Source organism: Macaca thibetana, chromosome 2 (genome assembly GCF_024542745.1).
Source record: "Macaca thibetana thibetana isolate TM-01 chromosome 2, ASM2454274v1, whole genome shotgun sequence".
NCBI classification, from domain to species: Eukaryota; Metazoa; Chordata; class Mammalia; order Primates; family Cercopithecidae; genus Macaca; species Macaca thibetana.
The window spans coordinates 189,430,277-189,458,174 of record NC_065579.1 but is presented as its reverse complement, the minus strand read 5'-3'; positions in this window follow the sequence as shown (position 1 = coordinate 189,458,174).

The window sequence follows — 27,898 nt, the reverse complement described above, 5'->3', positions numbered from 1 at the left end:
AAAGAGGAGTCATAGATTTTGGAGACTCCAAAATGTGGTGGGATGGGAGGAGGTAAAGAATAAAATATTCCCTATTGGGTACAATGTATGCTATCCAGGTAATGGGTACCCTAAAAGCCCAGAATAACCCAGTACACAATGTATCCATAAAACACAAATGCATTTGTGTTCACTAAATCTACAAAGATAAAAAAAAAGAAAAAAATAATGAATGCGGAGAGCAAAGATAAAACATTCAGCACAATATCCAAATGTTTAAATCCCCGTTCCCCAGTAATTCAAATCAGTGTGAAATAGTAGAAAAAGCAAGGGCTTAGGAGTCCCATAGATCTGATTTTGACCCTGGGTCCCCACCATCTTTTTTTGTTTCCTTGAACTTTTTTACTTAACCCCTCTAAGCACTTTAAATTTCCTATGGACATTTAAGATAATACATGCAGAGCACTGAGCTCAGTTAGACATCTAATGCATACTAACAGCTCTAATTATTTCTGATTAATGAACAAGATCATAACTTAAATTGCTTTTATGTAAATGAAACCCCATATATCCCTATGCCAGTACACACTCTTCTAAAATTCAAAGAATTTTCGATTGAAAATTGAAAGTAAAAACTAGGTCAGAAAGTTTTAAACTTTAAAGTATCAAACATCACCTAAGAAGTTTGTTAAAATGTACATTCCTGAACCCTTACCTATAGATTTGATTTATTCTTTCTGGAAAGTTCCCAGGAATTTGTCTTTTTAAAAATAATCTGATTTGCTCCTGATATTGGTGGCCTATTGGACCAATTTGACTCCCTACCATAAATGTGTATGTGTAACCTATACTAATGTGTTCATTTATTATTTTGTATGAATATCTAAATGTAATTCAGTTAATTCAATTTTTAACTTTTGGAACTACCTGTAGTTGATATACAGTTGTAACTGGAGAATGGGTTAACATATCAAATATAATAAATATAACAATAATAAATCTGGAAACAGTAGATATACAGTCATACACTGATTAACAACAGAAATACATTCTGAGCAATGCATTCTTAGGTGATTTGCTGATTGTGTGAACGTCACAGAGTGTATTTACACAAACCTGGATGGTCTAGCCCACTATACATCTAGGCTATATAGTACAGCCTATTGCTCCTAGGTTACAAACCGATACAGCATATTACTATACAGCACGTTACTGAACTAAATACTCTAGATAATTGTAGCACAGTGGTATTTGTATACCTAAACATAGAAATGATACAATAAAAATATGATATAGGAAATAAAAATGGTACACTAGTAAAGGGAAGTTAACATGAATGGAGCTTGCAGGACAGGAAAGCTATAGTTTTTTTTTTCTTTACAAACTTTTAGTTTTATTAACCTTTGACTCTTGGAATAACATTTAGCTTAAAATAAACACAATGTATGGCTATATAAAAATGCTTCCTTTCTTTATGTTCTTGTTATACAAGCTTTTTAAAATTTTTATATTATTTATTTTTACTTTCAAAATTTTTTATTAGAAAACTAGACATAAACACACACACTAGCCTAGGCCTACAGAGGATCAGAATGATGAATATCACTGTCTTCCACCTCCGCATCTTGTCCCACTGGAAGGTCTTCAGGAGCATTAACACACATGGAGCTGGAATCACCTAAGATAATGCGTTTTTCTGAGATATCTCCTGAAGGAACTGCCTGAGGCTCTTTTACAGTTAACTTTTTGTTTTTTTTTTTAACTAGAAGGAGCATACTCTAAAGTAACAGTTTATAAAAATACTGTATAATAAATACTAAGCAATAGGAATTTTTCAGCTCCATCTAATCTTATGGGATTACCATCACATAGGTAGTCTGCTGTTGAACAAAATATCTTTATGTGGCCCCTGTCTATCTCATTTTATTTGTGCAATTTCTCTTTATTTATACACTCAAATAGAATTGGAATGATTATTCACTCACTGCAGATAGAATAATTTTTAGTCATCAAAATTTATGACATTTATTTATTGAAATGTTATCTTTTATATGAAATTTACAATTTATGTCATTATAAATGTTTTTTAGTATCTATAGCTACCTAATGCATGTATTTCAGTTTTTGTTTTAATATATCACACATTTTAAATTTAAGATGTATTAAGATTATGCTAGTTTTATTAATCAGGACTTTCATTGTCATACAAATGAGGCAACTGTCTGCTAAGTTCCAAATGAATGAATTCTACCTAGTTAATGAGCATAATGAAAAACTAACTACCTCTGATACCAATTAACTCTTTATAATGTTATTCACCACTGAAATGTGCCAGTATTTGATTTATAGATGGCCAAATAGGAAGAGCTCCGGTCTGCAGCTCACAGGGAGATCAACACAGAAGGCTGGTGATTTCTGAATTTCCAACTGAGGTACATAGCTCATCTCACTGGGACGGGTTAGACAGTGGGTGCAGCCCATGGAAGGCAAGCTGAAGCAGAGTGGGGTGTCGCCTCACCTGGGAAGCACAAGGGGTGGGGAACTCCCACCCCTTGCCAAGGGAAGCCATGAGGGACTGTGCCCTGAGGAATGGTGCATTCTGGCCCAGATACTACGCTTTTCCCTCGGTCATCTCAACCTACAGACCAGGAGATTCCCTCGGGCGCCTACACCACCAGAGTCCTGGGTTTCAAGCACAAAACTGGGCAGCCATTTGGGTAGACACCAAGCTAGCTGCAGCAGGTTTTTTTTTTTTTTTTTTTTTTCCATAACCCAGTGGTGCCTGGAACGCCAGTGAGAGAGAACCATTCAATCCCCTGCAAAGGGGACTGAAGCCAGGGAGCCGAGTGGTCTAGCTCAGCAGATCCCACCCCCATGGAGCCCAGCAAGCTAAGATCCACTGGCTTGAAATTCTCACTGCCGGCAGAGCAGTCTGAAGTCAACCTGGGATGCTTGAACTTGGTGGAGGGAGGAGCATCCACCATTACTGAGGCTTGCATAGGAGGTTTTCTCCTCACAGTGTAAACAAAGCCACTGGGAAGTTCTAATTGGGCTGAGCCCACCGCAGTTCAGCAAAGCTGCTGTAGCCAGACTGCCTCTCTAGATTCCTCCTCTCTGGGCAGGGCATCTCTGAAAGAAAGGCAGCAGCCCCGGTCCGGGGCTTATAGATCAAACTCCCATCTCCCTGGGACAGAGCACTGGGGGGAAGGGGTGGCTGTGGTCACCGCTTCAAGAAACTTAAATGTTCCTGCCTGCTGATTCTGAAGACAGCAGCGGCTCTCCCAGCACAGCACTCAAGCTCTGCTAAGGAGCAGACTGCCTCCTCAAGTGGGTCCCTGAGCCCCATGCTTCCTGACTGAGAGACAACTCCCAGCAGAGGTCGACAGATACCTCATGCAGGAGAGCTCCAGCTGGCATCTGGCAGGTGCCCCCCATGGGATGAAACTTTTAGAGAAAGGAACAGGCAGCAATCATTGCTGTTCTGCAGCCTGTGCTGGTGATACCCAGGAAAAAAGGGTCTGGAGTGGACCTCCAGCAAACTCCAGCAAACCTGCAGCAGAGGGGCCTGACTATTAGAAGGAAAACTAATGAACAGAAAGGAATAGCATCAACATCAACAGAAAGGACATCCACACAAAAAACCCATCCGAAGGTCACCATCAAACACCAAAGGTGTTTGCACTCCAGCCTGGGTAACAAGAGTGAAACTTCATCACAAAAATAAATAAATAAATCAATAAACAAATAAATACAAAATAAAAAAAAAAAAAAGAAAAGAAAAGAAAGGAAAAGAAAATCTCATTGTCTAGCCCAAAATCTCCTTAAGCTGATATGCAACTTCGGCAAAGTCTTAGGATACAAAATCAATGCGCAAAAATCACAAGCATTCCTATACACCAATAATTTTCAAACAGAGAGCGAAATCATGAGTGAACTCCCATTCACAATTGCCACAAAGAGAGTAAGATAATGAGGAAAATAATTTACAAGGGATGTAAGGACCTTTGCAAGGAGAACTACAAACCACTGCTCAAGGAAATAAGAGGACACAAACAAATGGAAAAACATTCTATGCTCATGGATAGGAAGATTTGATATAGTGAAATAGCCATACTGTCCAAAGTAATTTACAGATTCAGTGCTATCCCCATCAAGCTATCATTGACTTTCTTCACAGAATTAGGAAAAAACTATTTTAAATTTCATATGAAGCAGAAAAAGAGCCCATGTAGCCAAGACAATCCTAAGCAAAAAGTACTAAGCTGGAGGCATCACGCTACCTGACTTCAAACTGTACTACAAGGATACAGTAACAAAAACAGCATGGTACTGGTACCAAAGCAGATATACACACCATGGAACAGAACAGAAGCCTCAGAAATAATGCCACACATCTTCAAGCATCTGAACCTTGACAAAACTGACAAAAACAACTGATGGGGAAAGGATTCCCTATTTAATAAATGGTGTTGGGAAAACTGGCTAGTCATATGCAGAAAACTGAAATTGGACCCCTTCCTTACAACTTATACAAAAATAAACTCAAGATGGATTAAAGACTTAAAAGTAAGACCTAAAACCATAAAAACATTTGAAGAAAACCTAGGCATGCCATTCAGGACATAGACATGTCAAAGACTTTATGACTAAAACACCAAAAGCAATGGCAACAAAAGCCAAAATTGACAAATGGGATCTAATTAAACGAAAGAGCTTCTGCACAGCAAAATAAACTATCATCAGAGTGTACAGGCAACCTACAGAATGGGAGAAAAAATTTGCAATCTATCCATCTGACAAAGGGCTCATATCCAGAATCTTCAAGTAACTTAAACAAATTTACAAGAAACTAACAACCCCATCAAAAAGTGGGTGAAGAATATGAAGAGACACTTCTCAGAAGAAGACCTTTATGTGGTCAACAAACATATGAAAAACGGCTCATCATCACTGGTTATTAGAGAAATGCAAATCAAAACCACAATGAGATACCATCTCACGCCAGTTAGAATGGCGATCATTAAAAAGTCAGGAAACAAAAGATGCTGGAGAGGATGTGGAGAAATAGGAACACTTTTACACTGCTGGTGGGAGTGTAAATTAGTTCCACCACTGTGGAAGATAGTGTGGCGATTCCTCAAGGATCTAGAACCAGAAATACCATTTGACCCAGCAATCCCATTACTGGGCATATACCCAAAGGATTATAAATCATTCTACTATAAAGACATATGGACACATATATTTACTGCAGCACTATTCACAATAGCAATTACTTGGAACCAACCCAAATGCCCATCAATGATAGACTGGATAAAGAAAATGTGGCACATATACACCATGGAATACTATGCAACCATAAAGAAAGATGAGTTCATGTGCTTTGCAGGTACATGGATTCTCAGCATTATTCTCAGCAAACTAACACAGGGAACAGAAAACCAAGCACCGCATGTTCTCACTCATAAGAGGGAGTTGAACTGTGAGAACACATGGACACAGGGAGGAGAACATCACACACTAGTGCCTGTTGGAGGGTGGGGGATAGGGGAGGGAGAGCATTGGGAGAAATACCTAATGTAGATGACGGGTTGATAGGTGCAGCAAGCCACCATGGCACGTGTACACCTATGTAACAAACCTGCATGTTCTGCACATGTACCCCAGAACTTAAAAGTATAATACAAAAAAATTAAAATATGTTTATCAAATATTTAATGCTCTGAAATTTTTCATGTTTAAGTAAAACATGTCTCCTGTCATGTTTTATTTAAAAGCCTCAATTTAAAATATTTTAAATATAATCTTAACTAAATTATAGTAAACTAAATATTGCTTTTGGACCACATAGAGCTTCAAAATAAGATTTCTCTGAGAACCTACAAATGAGTTTACTAAAGAAACAAGAATCAACCAAAAATTTCAAAAAAAAAAAAAAAAAAACACCACAAAAAGTAGTTTATTATAGAAATAAGTCAAGCCAAATAGCATTACATAAGAAAAAATGAAAACGAGGAAATACTTTGAACTTTTCTGATGCAGTCAACCACTTGTCTACAGCAAATATGTCACATTTCTTCTTAGAGGCACTCTGACAAGACCTGTGGATGTAAGGATTATCAACATACTTTTCCATTAAGAAGAGATTGAAAAACAAGTCCCCAAAGAACGTAAGATTCCTAGTCTATGGCAAGCAGTGCTATTGATTGTATGTAATTTATTTGCGAAACTAGATTCACTTTGCAATGTAAGATGACAGGTTTATGCCTCTTTCATGCTCATTCGTTTCTGTTTGTTTTTCAAACTATTTTCCACAGCATGGTTCCAACATTCATTTCAGATTCTACATGTAATCTACTTGAGGAAAGATTCAAACTTTCTTATATACTGTAACAAATTTGTGAATTTAAAAAAATCAAGTATGAAAACTAAGATATGTTTGCTGCTGGTGATTCCTTTCTCTACAATTTGCATGAGATGATTATTAATGCTGATTGGCACATTCCTTATGACAAAATAAAGCTTAATAGTACTGTCGGACATCGATTTCCTTAATGTGGATGATTTTGAGGAAGATCATTGTAGACTTAGAATACTTCTGAGTGAAAAGACACCTAGAAAATTAAGATTATAAATGCTCCAAATTATTGGAAATATTAAACAGTCATATTTTTATAGAAAGTTATTCTACTTGAGAAATGGTAGCTTTTCTTTTTTTTGTTTTGTTTTGAGATGGAGTCTCATTTTGACACCCAGACTGGAGTGCAGTGGCGTGACCTCTGTTCACTGCCATCTCCACCTCCCCGGTTCAAGTGATTCTCCTGCCTTAGACTCCTGAGTAGCTAGGATTATAGGCAGGTGACACCACACTAAGCTAATTTTTGTATTTTCAGTATTGACGGAGTTTTTGCCAAGTTGGCCAGGCTGGTCTTGAACTGGCCTCCAGTGATCTTCCCGTCTCGAACTTCCAAAGTGCTGGCATTACAGGCATGAGTCACCATGCCTGGACAAGAAATGGTAGCTTTTTAATCCAGTAAAAATGAATACAAAATATTCAGACTCTTTAGTGTTTTCTTCAGTAGATTGGCATTTACTTGTATTTGCTACACCTGCCCACCCATCAGCTTATATTTATTGGGCACTTATGTAATATAGAGGCACAACACATGGAATATAAAGAATACAATGAGATTGGTGCTTGATAACCTAATTATGGTGGTTAATATCAGCATTAATTATAATACTTGACATACCTATAATATATACATATACACACTTATTTTGATTTACATTCAGAATTATACATAGTATAAATCATGTGTCCTTTAGTTATGGCTTAATGTTTGAATCTTTTATAAGTTTGGCAATGTTCAATATGAAACTCATTATTGGCCAGGAATAGGCAGAAAGTTGCTGATACACCCACCTAGCATAACACATTAATTTTTAAAACAAAAATGAATCAGAGGTTCAAAGCAGGTTTATATGTTTACCTTTGTGTAAAACTAACTTTTTTTTTATTCATAGAGGCACAGCAAGAATTTGCTTAGTCATGTCAGTGGAGTTGTGAAGTTATGTTATTTAGGTAATTTTCTGAAATATCTCCATATCTTAAAATTACAATGTTGTTTTCTAATTCCCTTAACTATATTTCAGACAAATTAGTGTTATAAGTCTTTTATGGCAATACCATAACTTAAAATATTATATGGCTGCTTTTTACACAGTATATTCACCATTGCTTGACGTCTTATTTTTGTAATTGTAAGAAAAATTCTAAAAGGGAACTTCCACAATTATATTAACTTCCCTCAAATACAGAAAATGAAGACTTTTATAGAACTTATTTTCATAGAAGAAAGTTATAGGAGAGAGGGAATATTTGTGATCTTTAATGACAGATCTGAGTGAGAAGGAATATAATCATTTTTATATAGACAAGCAACCAAGATTAAAATATGCTCTCAAATCTCTTTCAAAGTGTAACAGTAAACTATTATGTTCTGAAGAACAATCTACAGATAATTAGTACAAGAAAATCAAACTGCTCAAAAATCAGAATATAGCTTTTCACTTTACAAAGCATCACTTTGTTTTATGAACAAAATTTACTACAAAGTACTTTTTGATATTAGGATACATTCTGTAAGGTGGAAATAGATATACTTAAAGGAAAACAAAGACTGAATAGTAAAATAAAATGCATCTGATGGGTGGCAGATAAAAAACAATTGCTAATACCAGAAAAACCTCAAAGAGGGCTTGGACACATCTTACAGTGAAGTTATAGAAGAGTTTATTTTGGATGGGAGATGGCATTAATAAACACGTTGCTTTCTCTAGAATGTTTCTCATATTAAATATTCGCCTGATTATATGCAATGACTAAAATTGCAAAGATACGCCATGCCTTTTGAAAAGAATTTATAAATAATATCATACATAAATCAGTGTGCTTCTAAAATAGGTTACTTACTTTGTTTCTTTCAGTAAATGGTGTTTGTTAAATGTTTCTTTCATGACTTGGAAAACAGTTCTCTTAGCTTACTGCAAAAGTGTAATGTTATGCTACAGCTGATAGATAACCATATGATACTCTATTCATTCCAGTTTAAAATAATTTGATCTTTGAAATGTAAATTACAAATTTAAGCAATTCACTCAATATAAAAGAATTATAATTATGAGAGTGTATTCAATATAGTTGACTATAGTCCATATCACTGCTTTTAATCTTTCCAAGCAAATGGCTTCTATTTCTTTTCTCTTTTTTTTGTCTGTATTTAACTTGGGACTGAACACTAGGCATACATTTATCCTAATAAAATTATCATTATTGTTATAATTCATAGGTTTTTGGAATGAACCTTTAGGAAGCATAGCCAGGAAAAACCTTTATTGTGTTTGCATAGCAGTCAAATATTTCAAAATCTTTCTCTTAGAATCATAAAAGCATGAAAAACTTGCAGCTTAATTTTTTCCTTTAAATGTAAGCTATAAGGTTAATTGCTAAGATAATAAACAGATGCAGTGAAGACTGGCAATAATAGAAAACCTCCTAGAGATTGTCAATTTACCAAACGATTTGTAAATTACTAAATCTTTCATTATCAAATGTATCCACCCTATGTCCTACGGCATGCTGTTTGAAAGTAGTTGCTTTTCGGTGTTTGCCCTGTTGGTGTCATCCCCTCGATTACAGAAAAAAGTAAAATCCTTCCATGGTTAAGAACCCTAAACGTAATTTACTTCAGAGAGTTGTTTTTGGGGAAAAAATAACTTAAGAAATGCATGTGAATATTCAAGAGGGAACAATGATGCTGAAGGGTTACAGAGAGAGGAAGGAAGAACTTGAGAATACTAATTAAGGACTTTCCATTTGCATAGCCTGCAAATAACTCTGCCCAAAAGATCAGTCCTCAGTGTTATTACTTGCAGAACTCTGATTGTCATTAGCCTGGCACTGGCATCACCATTCCCATTAGTACCCAGATGGACTGGGAGAATGGCATAAACAATTGCTGAAATGAATCTAGCCACTATTGGTCTCTATCAGTCAGACCAGTGGTGCAATTAAGATAATGCCCCCTACTATGGCTTCAGCTGTCACCTGGCAAAGCTTCTCTTCTGTTTCTATTTACACAAATTAAGCAATGTTGAAAGAAAACAAAATTTGTATTTAAAAGACAACTTAAAGAAGAAGAAATGTATGCTAGAATTTAAGAGTCCTGGTACTCACTTCTGGTTTCAACTCTTCCTGAATATCTACATGTCAATATCAATAACTGTATACATACACACATACATGGAAACACACACAGACACACAGAGCTACTTTAAATTTCCGAGTATTAATTTCTACAAAGCGAAGAACATACTATAATCATTTTCTACTCCTCATCCTGTGAGAGGTGGTCATACATATTAAAACAGGCAACAATACTGTTCAAATGTAATGTGATATTTCTGTCTGGATGCATTTTGTTCTAGTTCGCAAATAAATTATCAATCATTGTGTGTTTTTGGAGATGTATATTCTAATTAAGAAAATAAATAAACTGATTTATCAAAACTTCATTCCAGGACACTTACTTACTCATGTATTTATTAATTATTTTACTAAATATTTAGTGAGTAATTTCTATTCTTCAGACATTGTGATTGGTCCTTGGCTACAGATATTCTGTATGTGCCCCATGGAACTTACATTGCAGTTGTAGAGACTCATAATAAATAAAGTAACAAATATATACTAACACCTCCAGTAGTGATAACTACTAATAAGAAAAATTAAGCAGAATAAAATCAGTTATAAGCTGGGATATTGGGGATATATATTTGAATGAATATTTAGGAAAGACATCTCTGAAGAGAAAAAATTTATACTCAATAAGGTTGAAGCACGTACCTCAGGTAAGATTCCAGGAAATCATTAAAGCTAAGTAAAACTCAGATAGGCCAAACACTAAAATAATGGCCTAAACATTGTGTGATATTAGTCCTTAATGCAGTATTTATAAAATATGAATGATCATGTAAATATTTTAATGACAAGTTAAAGATTTAAAAGATAATATTTATGTATCACTGCATTTTCCTTGCTATCCACTGATGGCCTCCTTTTTCAGATATTAAGAAAAATCTTACTTAAAATATAATTTATATTTCTTATTATATTTTCTTGCACATTATTATAACACAAAGCACTGACAAAATGCTTTAATTTAAATACCATGATGCAAAATCAGTATAATCCTGTTTATAAGAAAATATGTAATATTGACAGCTTGGCCGAAAATTCAATTTAAATTTAAAGGCAACCTATACTTCCAGAAAAACAGAGACCAAGGAAGTATGCTCCGAACAACTCTAATTCAAGATTCTGGGAGCCACTTAGGGAGACTACAGATGAACACTGAAGGAGTTTGCCATTCCTACTGTATATCTGGAAAGATGGTCAATAATGTGTAATGACCACATCAGGGTAAATGGGTTAATTTAATTTCTTTCAGCAGTATTTTGTAGTTTTCCTTGTAGAGGTCTTTCACCTCCTTGGTTAAATATATTCTCATATATATATATGAGAAAAAATATATATATATATATATATGAGAAAAAAAAATATATATATATATATATGCAGCTATTGTAAAATGGGTTGAGTTCTTGATTTGATTCTCTGTTTGGTCACTGTTTGTGTATAGAAGAGCTACTGTTTTGTGTACATTAATTTTGTATCCAGAAACTTTGCTGAATTCTTTTATCAATTCTAGCAACTTTCTGGAGGGATTCTTGGGATTTTCAATGTAAATGATCATATTGTCAGCAAACAGTGACAGTTTGACTTCCCCTGTACTGATGTGGATGTCCTTTATTTCTTTCTCTTGTCTGATGGCTCTGGCTAGCATTTCCAGTGCTATGTTGAAGAGGAGTGGTGAGAGTGGGCATCCTTGTCTCGTTCCATTTCCCAGAAGGAGCGCTTTCAACTTTTCCCCATTCAGTATTATGTTGGCTGTGGGTTTGTCACAGATGGCTTTTATTACATTAAGGTATGTCCCTTGTATGCTGATTTTGCTGAGAATTTTAATCATAAAATGATGCTGGATTTTGTCAAATGCTTTTTCTGCATCTATTGAGATGATCACGTGATTTTCATTTTAAATTCTGTTTATGTGGTGTATCACATTTATTGACTTACATATATTAAACCATCCCTGCATCCACGGTACGAAACCCACTTAATCATGGTGGATTATCCTTTTGATATTTTATTGGATTTTCTTACCTAGTATTTTGTTAAGGATTTTAGAATCTATGTTCATGAAGCACATTGGTCTGTAGTTTTCTTTTTTGGTTATGTCCTTTCTTGGTTTGGGTATTTGGGTGATGCTGATGTGTACAGAACTTGTGGGTTCTTGGTTTCACTGACTTTAAGATTGAAGCTGCGGACCCTTGCAGGGAGTGCTACAGTTCTTAAAGATGGTGAGTCCGGAGTTTGTTCCTTCTTCCCAGTGGGTTCGTGGTCTCACTGGCTTCAGGAGTGAAGCTGCAGACCTTTGCGGTGAGTGTTACAGCTCATAAATGCAGCCTGGACCCAAAGAGTGAGTAGCAGCAAGATTTACTGCAAAGAGCAAAACAACAAAGCTTCCACCCTATGAAAGGCGACCCCAGCGGCTTGCCGCTGCTGACCCAGGCAGCCTGCTTTTATTCCCTTATCTGACCCCACCCACATCCTGCTGATTGGTCCATTTTACAGAGAGCTGATTAGTCTATTTTGACAGAATGCTGATTGGTGCGTTTACAATCCTTGAACTAGGCACAGAGTGCTGACTGGTGCATTTACAATCTTTGACCTAGATACAGAGTGCTAGACAGAAAAGTTCTCCAAGTCCCCACTAGGTTATCTAGATACAGAGTACCAATTGGTGTGTTTACAAACCTTTAGACGCAGAGTACTGATTGGTTTATTTACAAACCCTGAGCTAGACACAGAGTGCTGATTGGTGCATTTAGGATCCCTTAGCTAGACATAAAAGTTCCCCAAGTCCCCACTAGACTCAGGAGCCCAGCTGGCCTCACCCAGTGGATCCCACACTGAGGCTGTAGGCAGAGCTGCCCGCCAGTCCTGAGCCACGCCTGCACTCCTCAGCCCTTGGGCAGTTGATAGGACTGGGCCTCAGGGAGCAGGGGCGGTGCCCATTGGGGAGGCTCGGGCTGCCTGTCAGCACAGGGCGGAGGGTGGGGCTCGGACACGGTGGGCTGTAGGTGCGGAGTCCTGCCCCATGGGGAGGCAGGGAGCCCCAGTGAGAATTTGAGCACAGCGCCAGCAGTGCTGGGGGACCCAGCACAACCTCCGCAGCTACTGGCCCGGGTGCTAAGCCCCTCACTGCCCTGGGCCGGGGGCATCCACTGGCCGCTCTGAGTGTGGGGCCCTCCTAGCCTGCGCCCATGCCCACCAGAACTCACGCTGGCCCGCGAGCACCACATGCAGCCCCAGTTCCCGCCCATGCCTCTCCCTCCACACCTCCCCGCCAGCAGAGGGAGGCAGCTCTGGCCTCCGCCAGCCCAGAGAGCGACTCCCACAGTGCTGTGGCAGGCTGCAGGGCTCCTCAAGCATGGCCAGAGTGGGTTCTGAGGCCAAGGAGGCGCCCAGAGTGAGGGCTGCTAGCACGTTGCCACCTCTCACTGAGTTAATTAGTTAGGGAGAGTTCTTTCTTTCTGTATCTTGTGGAGTAGTGTCAAAAGGATTGGTACCAATTCTTCTTTGAACGTCTGGTAGAATTGTAACAACTTATGGGCCAGAATACTTTGTGAGAATATGTAAAGCTAAAGATTCAATTGCTCATTCAGAGACATTTTCTGCAACACCACCTCAACAACTTAGATGGGTCACATGGATTCTCAAGATAATAATTTTTATCGTTAAATGACAAAAAGTATATAGGCCTATGTACAAGGATAAATGGTCAGAAATCAGAGAAAACAGTCATTTACCCACATTGTTTTATAAAGGAAAGATCAGAAAAAAATCTTCTGGTCTAGTCTGTCTGAGTGTTGTATTCTGCAACTGGCTTCAGGAACATCATTTTTTTTTTTTTCAAACAGTATCCAGTACAAGAACTTAATAATAGCCTTGGCAAAGCGTGTCACTGCCTTTGCTGACACTCTGATATTTAACAGCACATTTCACGAAGAAATAAATATATTAGATATCAACTTTTACACAAAAAATAATATTTTAACATTAACATCACATTACAATTATTTTCAGCAGTTTTACCCAAAAATTGGCATCAAATACTACTGAAGTTTTCTTGGTCAATGTACTCTTCTCTACAGTTTTTGAAGTGGATGTTTGAAGTTGCAGTAGAGTATATGTTCATAAAAGATTTATATAGAAAAGCCTTGGCTTTGCATTGAAATACTTAAATGTTCTACTTTTATGCAAATAATATAATTAAACCTTTAGTTTTTCCTTATTAAATTGTGTGAAATATACATAAAGAAATGTAAAATTCATTTAAAGTAACTGCAAAGTAAACTCTGATAATATCTATCACCCCTATCCAGAAATAGGACATTCCCAACATCCTAGAGGACTCTGGATGCTCTTCCAAATGACGACCTCCTCTCAGCACCTTAAGGCTTTATAAATAGTATTATTTTGTTCTTAATTAAGAATCATGTGGCTGGGCACGGTGGCTCACACCTGTAATCCCAGCACTTTGGGAGGTCGAGTTGGGTGGCTCACGAGATCAGGAAATTGAGACCATCCTAGCTAACACAGTGAAACCATATCTCTACTAAAAATACAAAAAAAAAATTAGTCAGACATGGTGGCGGGCTCCTGCAGTCCCAGCTACTTGGGAGGCTGAGGCAGGAGAATGGCATGAACCTGGGAGGTGGAGCTTGCAGTGAGCCGAAATCGTGCCACTGCATTCCAGCCTGGGCGACAGAGTGAGACTCCATCTCAAAAAAAAAAAAAAAAAATTAAAAAAATAAAAATAATCATGTTTACATTCTAAATAATGAAGTTTAATTGTTTGTTTTTGGAACTTTTTAACTGTATAGACATGATATGTATGTTGGGGGTATTTTATTTCTTCAATATTAACTTTTTAAGATTTTACACTTTATCATATGTAAGTACAATACATTTTTTATTATTTTGAATAGCATTTAAAACTTTACTTTTACAGAAAAAATGGTAACTTGGTCACCTATGTACCTATAGAATGTAAATAAACTTTTACATTCAATCAATGTCATTTTAGTTAATTACCTGTTTGGAATCCTATATTACATACTAACACCTCAAAGCTCAGCTGAAACAATGTATATTGAAATTCTATGTGGCATGCTTTCCCCTATTATCTCTGGAGTTTAATGTGTTATGTTATCATTTTATGATCTCAGATATTTACATGCCTGCAATATAACATGCCAGTTCCCCTTGCATTCCTGAAACTACAATTGGTTATTTTTATAAGCTTATTGAGGGTAATATTTAAAATAATAATAATTTTTGCTTATCCTCATAAAATTATTGTTTCTGAAATTTTCCTGTATACTTAACAAAAAATTCAATGAATCAAAACAAAAGTTATATTGTATTATCTGCACAGAAGTAGAATAAGTATTTCAAAGTATTTCAAAGCTGCATTTTATAGAATCATTCAATTAATCATTCTCAAACGTCTCTTAATTTATAAATTTACTTATGTTAAATAATAAGAATTATTTTTATGCTTTGGCATAAAATTAGTTTATTTATTTATTTGCAGTAACAATGAACCTGGATTATCTAGTGCTTCCTTTTATTATCTTATCATTCCTTTTATATCTTTTTTTCTGTTTGAATGTTACCTTAAAGTTTTTTTGTGTGTGCACATATGTATGTAAACTACACGGGTGTTTATACACATATAATTCATATGTGTGCATATAAAATATAATACATGTACATATACTTTTTGGATATGAACATGTATATAATTTGTGCTTGTATCTATTAGCCTTATTATAAGTGTCATCAAATCCTATATTTTGAATTATAAGAAGTATAAGTATAGAAAGCTAGGTGTGTTATTGAATATTTGAGCTTCTGAATCCTTGTATTATCTGCTTATATGTTTAAAATACATTGCCTATAAAAGGAGCCATAATGGAAATGATAATTATGTCACTTAAGATATCTCTACTGACAATAATCTATGTTTTCCCATCTGCCTTCACATTTTGGTATAAAAATGGAAGAAAAATATTTCCATTCTTCAATTATATTCTCATTAATTTCTAAAGATTACATTTCTATATGCCACATTCATTTTAGACTTTCTGATTTGAACATAACAAAATCCATACAAGATGCTCCACATTATTGGAAACTGTCTCAACTTAGAGGTTATAGGACTCATAAACTTTTGGAATGATATTTTCATTAGTCTTGCCTCACTCTTCCTTATAATGGACTATTTCACATTGTTTTACACTGTATCATCTGACACATCTCACAATTTTCTCCTCAATTGGTTTTCAGATTTTCTCCTTCATAACCTCCGACCTCTCTCAGCATTCCTTCCTTGGGAATTTTTATAGATAAATTATAACACAATAAAATTTTCATAATATGTTTCTATTTGAGTTATTTTGCTTTATCTTCCACCACTCCTTATTTATTCTCTCAATTTCTCACTAATCTCTGAATGTAACAGTATACTTAGTTCTTTTTTTTTATGCATATATCCTTTCTGTCTATAGATGATTTTTCTTTGTGTGATTTTTCTTTTATCAAATTCTTATTTATACATTCATAGACACATTTCCTTAGTGAATTATTCTCTGACTCTCTCAGGCTAAATTAGTTGTTTTCTATGCCTTCATCAAATTTAAAACAGAGACCATAAAATTAGGCTCTTTGTATCAAAACCAAGCTCTGCTACTTACTTACTGTGTGACTTTGAAAGAATTCGATATCTCTGTGCCTTGATATCTTACTCCACAATATGAGAATAATAGAGTCAAATTTTTTGTTGCCATCATTACATAGGAAATATTAACACACATCATGGGGTTGTGGAAATTATTTTATTAAAACGTATTCAATGGTTTTAGAAATATGCTAGGCATATATTAAATTATCAATATCAGTTATTTTCATTATTAGAATATTGCCATCTTTAATATTCTATATTTTCTATTTTCTATATTTAAGAAATGACTACTTAAAATGACTACATTTTAAGCTTTACAGTGGCAGGAGGTGTTATTTAATTTTCTATCCTTATTGTCTCTCATAGTAAAAAAATGAGGCCAGGCACAGTGACTCATGCCTGTAATCCCAGCACTTTGGGAGGCTGAGGTGGGCAGATCACGAGGTCAGGAGTTTGAGACCATCCTGACTAACACAGTGAAACCCCATCTCTACTAAAAATACAAAAAATTAGCTGGGCATGGTGGCGGGTGCCTGTGGTCCCAGTTACTCGGGAGGTGGAGGTGGGAGAATGGTGTGAACCTGGGAGGCGGAGCTTGCAGTGAGCCAAGATTGCACCACTGCACTCCAGCCTGGGCAACAGAGCCAGACTCCGTCTCAAAAAAAAAAAAAAAATTGTGAGTTAAGCAATATGTTTATTAAATAGGTAGAACTCACTACCTCAAAATTAGCAAGTAATTATTGTTGAACTTTACAATTCACACTCAATAATCTTTTCTTGTTGTAAAATAGAAAACCCTTGAGTGGAATTATTGATTTCTTTCTAATCCAACTTCTGGTTTGCACAAAGTCTAAGTAAGTGCAATAAGGAAAGTGCTGGGCCCCATTAGAATTCCAGGTAAAAGGAAGCCTTTTAAATGTATTATAACAGTACTACTGGATTAAAATGCAAAAAGAAAAAACACTTTTCCATCAATAACATAGACTTTAAAACTATTCTATTTTGTGTCATTCCAAATAATAAAATCTTAAAATTTGTTAATTTAGAATGTGTTTAACTGATAAGTTTTAGTTTTGTAGATACAATATTAATAAATAAGCTATTGTTATTCTTGAAATAATTTATATAACACTTCCCAAGAAAAAGAGGGGAAAGTACAAATGTAGATATCCAAGTTAAGCAGAATAAGTAAAAGCTGTATAAGGATCCTTTCTCTTCATAATCAATTTATTTCCATGGAAGGCTTTATAAAATAGTCTCAGAAATAATCTATGGCTAAACATACTATACTTCTATTTCTTGCAATACAGGGTTAGGAATGTTTGGCTTTCACTATTAGAAATGAATGACATTTCAGTTAAACTTCTTTTATTAATAACCCTACAATGTCCTCTAACATTTCAAGTGAAAGGAAGATTGACAGATCTATTTTAAATTAAAAATCTAAAAATGATGAAGCCTAGTGGGGCACGTCCAAAGCTGAGATAGGCCAACAACTAGACCTCTTGTACAGCTGCAGGAATCAGGAGACCAGAGAGACCACTGGGTGAGCTAGGAGGATTATATTTAGGTGGCCAACAACTCAGCAGATTAACATCCAAAGGCTGAGCAAGGAACAAAGACAAGGCTTGACTTTCATACATGCATTTGTTAGGGGACGGGTCAGGTTTGTGGAGTGAAACCTGAGGTGGGAAAACACGCTTGCAGAAGTAGAACACAGGTCGTTAATCACATTGTGACAGGTCTTGCAAATCAGGCATGTCTTGTGACTTTTATCATCCCACACCAATGGGAAAACAGGAACTTACAAAATCCTTGCAAACTTTCACAAATAGTTACAAACCAGTTATGAGAGCAGAACAAGGAATGATGGCATGGGGAGAGAATTCCAGGGGGAAACTGATAAGAACTTGTTTTTCTTGTCCCTGCACTTATTCGGGGCCGCTGCCTGGCCTTGCAGATAATGTTATCATAGCTCCAGCTGGACTCTGGAGTGAGTCAACCTGGTCAGGGAAGAACTTGTTTTCCTTTTACTTGTTATTCTTTCTTATATTTCCTGCTTCAGTACCATTAGTCAACTTGTGAATGCAAAGGAAACAACTGCAAAGTTCTTCAACAAAACCAAAAATGCTACTCAAGTGAACACACAAATGGTTAAGATAGTGAAACAGCCTCATTGCTGACACAGAGGAGGTTTTTGTGGTCTGGACAGAGTATCAAACCAGCAACAACATTCCTTTAAGAAAAAGCATAACCCAGAGCAAAACCCTAACTTACTCTCTTCAATTCTATGAAGGCTGAGAAAGGGAGGAAGCTGCAGAAAAAAACATGGTTCAGGATGTTTGAGAAGCTGTCTCCGTAACATAAAAGTGCAAGTTGAAGCAACAAATGCTGATGTAGAAGCTGTCGCAATTTAGAGGATCTAGCTAAGACCATTGATGAATCTGTCAGAGCTTTTTGAACCAGAGCAACTGTATCTTGAATAGGGCCTGGGTAAAATAAGGCTGACACCTACTAGGCTTCATGCCCAGTCAGTGGGTCTAAGTCACAGGATGAGACAGGAGGTTGGCACAAGACACAAGTAATAAAAACCTTGCTGATAAAACAGGTTGCAGTAAAGAAGTCAGCTAAAACACACCAAGATTGCGATGAGAGTGACCTCTAGTCTTCCTCACTGCTATACTTCCACCAGTGCCATGACAGTTTACAAATGCCATGGCAGCATCAGGAAGTTTCCCTCTATGGTCTAAAAAGGGGGAGGAATTTTCACTTCCAGAAATTGCCCACCCTTTTCCTAGAAAACTCATGAATAACCCACCCCTTATTTAGCACATAATCAGTAAATAACCATAAAAATGGGCAACCAGCAGCCCTCCAGCTGCACTGCCTATGCAGGAGCCATACTTTTATTCCTTTACTTTCTTGATGAACTTGCTTTCACTTTATTCTATGCACTAGCCCTGAATACTTTCTTGAATGAAATCCAAGAACCATCTCTTGGGGTCTGGATTGGGACCACTTTCCAGTAACAAAAGTGGCTACATTTAACGATAGATTTTCACTATAGATGAAGTAGCCCTCTATTGGACTTCTCTAAATTCAGATCTGCATTAGCCCCTAACAGAAAGTCAGCCTGTCCTTTGAAGCTTTGAAGCAAGGAATTGACTTCTCTCCAGCCATAAAATTCCTACATGAATTTTACCCACAGTGGAAAACAAAGTGGTTTCTTGAGATGAAACCTACTTCTGCTGAAGATGCCGTGAGCATTGTTGAAATGACAACAAAAATTTTAGAATATTACATAAACCTAGTTAATAATGCAGTCACAGGATTGGAGAGAACTGAATTCAATTTTGAAAGAAGTTCTGTGGGTAAAATGCGAATCTGACTTTCAGTTGAAGCTAATGCTCATTTATCATTCTGAAAATCCTAGGGCCCTAAAGAATTATGCTAAAGCTACTCTGCCTGTGTTCTATAAATGGAACAACAAATCCTGAATGAAAGCATATCTGTTCACAGCATGGTTTCTTGTAAAATATTTCTTTCAAAATATTACTGCACATGAACAATGCACCTAATTAACCAAAAGTTCTGATAGAGATGTACAAGGAGATTAATTTTGTTTTCCTGTCTGCTAACAAAACATCCATTCTTCAGTCCATAAGAAAATAACTAATTTTGACTTTCAAGTCTTATTATTTAAGAATACATTTTATAAGATTATTGCAGCCATAGATACTGATTCTTTTAATTGATTTGGGCAAGTCAATTGTAAAACTTCTGGAAAAAAGATCACCATTTTATATTCCATTGAGAACACTCATGATTCATGGGAGAAAGTCAAAATATCAACATTAACAAAGGTTTGGGAGAGGTTGAATCCAACCCTCTTAAATGACTTTAAGGGGCTCAAGACTTTATGGAGAAATTAATTGCAGTTGTGGTGGAAATAGCAAGAAAACTAGAATTAGAAATGCAGCCTGAAAATGTGACTGAATTTGTTGCAATCTCCTGATAAAACTTGAATGGATAAGGACTTACTTCTTACAGATGAGTAAATAAAGTGGTTTATTGAGATGAAATCTACTTCTGTTGAAAAGGCTGTTAAGCATTGTTGAAATAACAACAAAAAAATTAGAATATTACATAAACTTAGTTGATAATGCAGTAACAGAATTTGAGAGGATTGACTCCAATTTTTAAGGAAGTTCTGTGGGAAAATGCTATCAGCACCCCATGTTACAGAAAAATATTTTGTAAAAAGGGAGAGTCAATTAATGAGGGAAATTTTCTTGCCTCTTTCTTTCTTACTGTAAAAAATTGCCATAGCTACCCAATCGTTCAGCATCCACCAGTCTGATTAGTCCACAACCATTAATTTCGAGGCAAGACCATTCACCAGCCAAAGGATTATGATTCCCTGAAGGCTCAGATGATCATTAGCCTTTCTTAGCAATACAGTATTTTTAAGAAAGGCATGTATATTGTTTTGTAAGCAATACTGTATACACTTGATAGACTGCAGTATAGTGTTAACATAACTTTATATGCCCTGGGAAACCCCCCCAAAAAAAATGTGTGACTTGCTGTATTGCAATATTTATTGACATGTCTGGAACGAAACCTGCAAGATGTCCAAGATATGAATGTACTGAAGTCAGGGAGAAGGGTTATTGCTGGAGCAATAACAGCAAGGACAAGAGGAAGGAGCAAGTCTCCTTTCACTCTTCCAGCCTTCCAGTCTCACTCCCTGCACTCTACATGCAGATCTTAAAAGGTAGCCCACTGACAAAGAAGAAATGACATTTGCAGACTCCAATGCTGGAATGATAATGTAAAATATATAAAGATGTATTTGGCGCTGGGAACCCAGATCTTAATAATTCACATAAAATTGTAATTATACAATTACGCCTGGAGTGCTCAACTGATGTGAGCCTCATGGTAACTGGGGTTGATAAAGGCAGGAATGACATGGAGAAATAAATTTAGACTATAAAAATATGAGTATATAACGATAGAGGATAAATTTTAAGTCACCCAGGAATAATGTAATATATCAACTTCCATTCTTATATAGTCTTTTAATTTTTTTAATGCACTAACTCCAGCGAAGATTTAATGTCAGATTTTAATTACACTTGTGAATTACAAAATTGTACCTTACTAGTGAAGAGTAATGTTTACACAAATGGAAAAGTGACTGTGTAATTTACGTCTATAAATTTATAAAAATAACTCACTGCATCTTAAGACACATATCATGCATGTGAGTGTTTCAGGTCATTGTATTAGTCTTCTCACACTGCTAATAAAGACATACCTGAGCCTGGGTAATTTATAAGGAAAAAGAGGTTTAATAGACTCATAGTTCCACGTGGCTGGGGAGGCCTCACAATCATGGCAGAAATCAAAGGAGGAGCAAAGTTACATCTTAAATGACTGCAAGGGAGAGACAGAGCATGTGCATGCGAACTCCCCTTTATAACTCCCCATCATACCTCATGAGACTTATTCATTATCATAAGAACAGCATGGCAAAAGTCTGCCCTCGTGATTCAATTACTTCTCACTGGGTCCTTCCTAGTACACATGGTTATCATGGGAGCTACAAATTGAGATTTGTGTGGGGACATGGCCAAACCATATCAGTCATGTAAAAAAATGGAATAATTTCCCCTTTCACATGTAGCTGAAGTCCAGAAATAATTTTTTTCTCCAAAAAATACTTCTACATATTCCTTTGTTTTGGGGACAAGCTTCCTGTACATTCTTCTTGTATAGTTTTCTGAAAAATACTCCTTTCAATATTGCAAATTTAAACTTATTAGATGTCACCACTTCATTGTCCATTTCACTATCAGCATTTTAGTCCAAACCATTCACGAAGTCTCTAGAAAGTTTCAAACTTTCCCACATCTTCTTGTCTTCTGAGCCCTCCAAGTCTCTAGGAAGTTCCAAACTTTCCCACATTTTCCTGTCTTTTTTTGAGCCCTCCAAACTGTTGAAACCTCTGCTTGTTACCCAGTTCCAAACTGTTTCCACATTTTTGGATATCCTTACAGCAGCATCCCACTCTCTGAGGTACCAGTTTACTAGTCCATTCTCAGGCTGCTAATAAAGACATACCCAAGACTAGGTAGTGTATAAAGGAAATCTTTTTTTTTTTTTTTTAAGTGACTCACAGTTCAGCATGGCTGGGGAGGCCTCAGGAAACTTACAGTCATGGCTGAAAGGGAAGCAGACACGTCCTTCTTCATATGGTAGCAGGAGAGAGAAATGCCAAGCAAAGGAGGGAAAGCCCCTTATAAAACCATTGGATTTTATGAGAACTCATTCACATTAATGAGAACATCATGGGAGTAACTGCCTCCATGATTCAATTACCTCCAATCAGGTCCCTCCAACCAGATATTGAGATTACGGGAACTACAATTCAAGGTGAGATTTGGGTGAGGACACAGCTAAACCATATCACATGGTCAAAGTAAACTCTAGTATTTGGGAACGATTTTTGATTTTGAGGACTGCTAATAAAATTATATGGGAAGGGCTAAATGGATAATTGGAAGCATAAAAGTGATACAATTATATTTCTATTTCAATCTCATAAAGTATGTGATATCAGTTAATATATTATATACCTCGTGGCAGCTTCAGGATTAGAAATTTTAGTGGTAGTAGTCAATAACGACTGAATAAATACAGATTTTTTATTTTCCAAGTTTGTAAGTATATACACAGAGGTTATAAACCTGGCCAAGACTCAAATACCTCATAAGAGGCAGAGATAGACTAATAAAAAAAGAAAAATAGTTGACGTCACCTACCATCTATTCCAAAATAGCTACCAAGAACACGATATGTTCAACAGAACCACAAATCTTAAAACTGCCATCCTGAGCCATTACTCTTTGACATTGAAAGGAGGAGAGATAAAGTAATACCAACTTAATCTTTTATGTGCATTAAGGTTACAGCATGTGTCTTATTCATCTTCTGATGTTATATTAAATATTTATTATGTAGAAATCAGTCAATGAATATTTGGAGAAAAAAGAATGAAAGGGAGAAGAAAAAAAGGACAAATTGCAAGTTCAGCACTGTCAATTCAGGATCAATTGACAAATCAAAATAAGTTAATAACTGAGAATTGCACCTTGAGTTTACATGTAGGTAGAAGCTCTAAGTTCTGATGTTTAATAGTCATGTACATCAAATTTTATTTGCGAACTACCTATATTACCTTTATTTAACATTGAATGTCTGAAGAAATGATACCAAAGGCATATATCAGAAAAGAGCTAGTGGATATATACAAATTCAAATTTTCTGTACCTAAAATTTAAATACCAATAAATAAAAGTAAATATAAAAGTTACAAACTGATCAAAAATATTTGCAAGAGACATAACAGATAACACATAAAAACCTTTATACAGAACTTTTGCAATGCAATTAGAGAAAAAGGAAAGAGTATAGATTGTAATTAAATCTTTAGCATTTCTAAAGCTGTCTATATGATATCAAGCACAACAAAAGGTTATTATTAAGCAACATAAAAGAATATTAAGCAATATCCACAACAACAAATACATATACCTCCTTCCAATAATCTTTGGAAAGACTGTAATCACTAGGTAAATAAACATAAGCCTGCTTTATGGCATTATTATTATGACTTTCTCCTCTTACCTCTGTCTCCAAGCAAGTAGCTCTTTATGAAGAAAAAAAAAAATACATACTTTAGGGAAGAAAAATAGATAATAAAGTAGTTCTAGAATGTGACCACTTATTAGTATTGAATCAATACTTATAACGCAACTAGACAAAACAGGCAAAAAATGAGAGCACTGAGCTGTAATTGGAAAAAACAGTAGCTATGGTGTCAATTAATGCTGGATTCACAATGCATTTTCTCTCTGCCTAATTGCATGGATATTGCAACATCATCTGCAGTCCCTGTTTACTAAGTTTCATCTAGTCTCTAAGTTTCAGCATTATATCTGGTGTCAGTGTGGATGTAGGCAGGGGTGGCCATGTATATTCAATAATTTTTTGTTCTTGTTCTTTGCACTTATTGTGTTTTCTTAAAGTTATCTGTGTGTGTATGTACGTGTGTGCGTGTGTGTCTATATTCATACTGCTATAAAGAACTGCCTTAGACTGGGTAATTTATAAAAGAAAGAAGTTTAACTGACTCACAGTTGAGCATAACTGGGAAGGCTTTGGGAAATTTACAATCATAGCAGTAGGGAAAGCAAACATGTCTTTGTTTATATGGTGACATGAAGGAGAAGTGCCAAGCGATGCAGGAAGGGCCCCTTATAAAATTATTAGATCTCCTGATAACTCACTCACTATCACAAGAACAGCATGGGGAAAACTGCCCTTATGATTCGATTACCTCCACCTGGCCTCTCCTTTGCCATGTGGGAATTATGGGGATTACCATTCAAGACGAGATTTGGGTGGCGACACAAAGCCTAACCGTGTGTCTGTGTGTGTGTGCGCGCGCGTGTGTGTGTGTGCATGCGTATGTGTTTAAACTATGTTTCTTTGGTCACTGTAGTCTATAAGATTTTCCTTTTCTGGCAGCAAATGCTATGTATATTTTCCCTAATTGAATCAATCTTTATTTTTTTTTTTTTAGTGTTAATATTATTACTTTGTTTTAAAGGTCCTTTCAAAATGAAAGGTAGAAAAATAGTTTCAAAGCATTGCCTGTTTTTTTTTTTTTTTTTTAATTTTTCTCTGTTACAAATAAAATTTACTTTTATCCATGGTGTTTTTCTCTAACATAAAATTATTTCCCAGCAGTAACATTTAAATAATCTCAGTGATATCAAATGTCACGTAAAAAAGGAAAAATAATGCGTATCTTTTTTGGTGTTATAAATTTAGATGAGATAATGTATGTAGAGTACAAATCCAAGTCCTAGTGTATAATACAGCTCAGATAATTGTACATGAATATGAATAGATTTGATAATTTTATAATAATCAATTCATTGTCTTTAATAATTGAGAAAATGTGCTACATTTGATTTGTATGTTTTTGGGGGAACATGGAAAAATATTCTTTACTTAAATTCTTTAAAGATAACTAGGTATCAGTTGTCTTTTACTAAAGGAACTTTAAGGTCCCTTTGAGCTTCAGAAGCTACAATTGTATTATTGGAACCACTAAGATTTTGACATATTATGAGAGGTATTAGTGAGCTTATAATAGTCAAAATATGCTGTCATTACTTTGCCAGTCGATGTGACTAATGATAAGCATTTATAAGTGGCCAGAATAATATCAGAGGTACATGAATGCACTCTTTAATAAACACCCACGAAATAACTCTTTCCAGTGATATTTTTGTTCCCATTAAATAAAAGAAGCAAAATCTTAATAAATGGGTTTAATGTTTCCGGACCAAAAAAAAAAATTACAGCATAAGTATAATTACTTTTAACTATATTTTGTTACACACATTTCAGCTGATTTTATTTAACAGAATTTCTGCCAAACTTTATAACTTGACAAGTCTTTTGAGATTCCCTGTTGAGAGACAGAAAAGACAGCCACCAATTCTTTGGCACTCTGTCCATGGAGGAAAGTAATCTTCTCTCACTCCTTTGAATTTGGACAACATGTAACTTCTTTGTTCCACAGTGTAGTGAAACTGACACAATGTCAATTCTAGCTAGCCTCTGAGGTGACTGACAGCTTCTGCATTGGTATCTGGGAGCCCTGATATACTATGTAAAAGACAATATGGAGAGACCTCAAAATGACCGTGAAAAGAGAGGGGTCCAGCTGAGTCTAGCCTTCCAGCTGTAACCACCAACACCTAGATATGTGAGAAAACGTTGTGGAAATGGCACTCCAGTTTATGACACATAAACTCTCTAATTTCTCTATCTCTGTCTTTTCTCTTATCTCAAGCCATTCAGCCAAACATTCTCCAAATTTTTGATGCCAAAAAGGAGAAAAAATAAAATGACTATTTAAACCCTCAAGTTTTGGGAGTAGCTTTTATAGTTCAAGAGATAACCAAAATGTTTACAATAGCATTTTCCCAAAAAGTTACCAATAAACACCATTTCTGAAACCAAATTTCTAAAAAGTGCATGATTTTAAGGTAGTTTATTCTTGTTAAAAACACATTAACAGATTAATATTTAAAAATAAAAAAATAAGTGAGAACATGGTTTTTGATATAAAAAATAATTTTTTGAGTGTTTGAAATGGTTTTTAATCCAAAACTTGAAATAGTTAGATTAGTTACCATGGTGTTAGTTCATGGTGTTAGTTACCATGAACACCCAGGATGCTTTATTCTTACAATAATGCAATGTAAATATTTAGATATCTGAAACTAGGTATAGCTAGTTTATCTAGTATAATTAGATATACCTACTCTTACACAAGTATTAAGCCAAATCAAACATAAAAATTATCAAATAAATCTATAAATTATATACCAATTCAAGTATTTTAATACCATAATGTCCAAACTGTGTATGGACTATAACTTGAGAGACTGTATTTTGACTAATTTAGTCAATTTATAAAATTAAATTATTAATTATTGTTGTTATGTAACATTTTTCCAGTATGCAGAATTTAAACTGTATAATGCTAATTACAGATGAACATAAACTGAAATGGTTCCAGGGAGTGAACTATGCATATTAGACAAAATGTCCTATCAAAGGACTTCTTTTGTTCCCCGCCACCCCCCCCCCCCCCCCCCCCCCCCCCCCCCCCCCCCCCCCCCCCGTCACTGAGTCACTGATAAGGTAACTCTAATTGCTGAAAGCAGATGCTTATTAGCATTTAAAATGCATGTAAATTGACTGTCAACAAACAAGTGCTAAAGAATTTGATCCATAGATAAGTGTCTCCACTTAACTGTAGAAGTAAGTAGAGACTGATAGATAACTTATCACTCTGACAAGAACTGGGTGGGATGGGTGGCAGAGAAGCAATAAAAGAAAAACAGGATAATCTTAAAGGTTGTTTCTATTGTAGTAAGTGAATCAATATTTCTGTGTAGTTAAATTTCACATGAGTATTAACATCAAATAAGCATTGCATTTTTAAAGCACCGAGAAATCAAAATCTAGAAAGTTTGTATAAAACAGAAAAATTACATTATTCAATTAAAATGAACTCTCCTAAAAAGTAAAAAGGCAGAATTATTTTCATCTTTTTTTCCCCCATTTTTAGGTCCTTTTAAGATCATAATATAATTTTAACTATATTTTCAATGTGACTTAGGGTCATAATCACACAATTTCTCAATTTGAATAAGGTACTTTATTAACTACTTTCCAGTATAACATGATACAAGTAAGGTAAACAGACTAAAAATTTTAAATTACCTTATATTTCCTAATTTGTTTTCATTACATGTAATTCTAATAGAAAGTAATGTAAATTATCAATGAGTCTCCTAAATATGAACATTATTTTTAAAAAATAAATTATA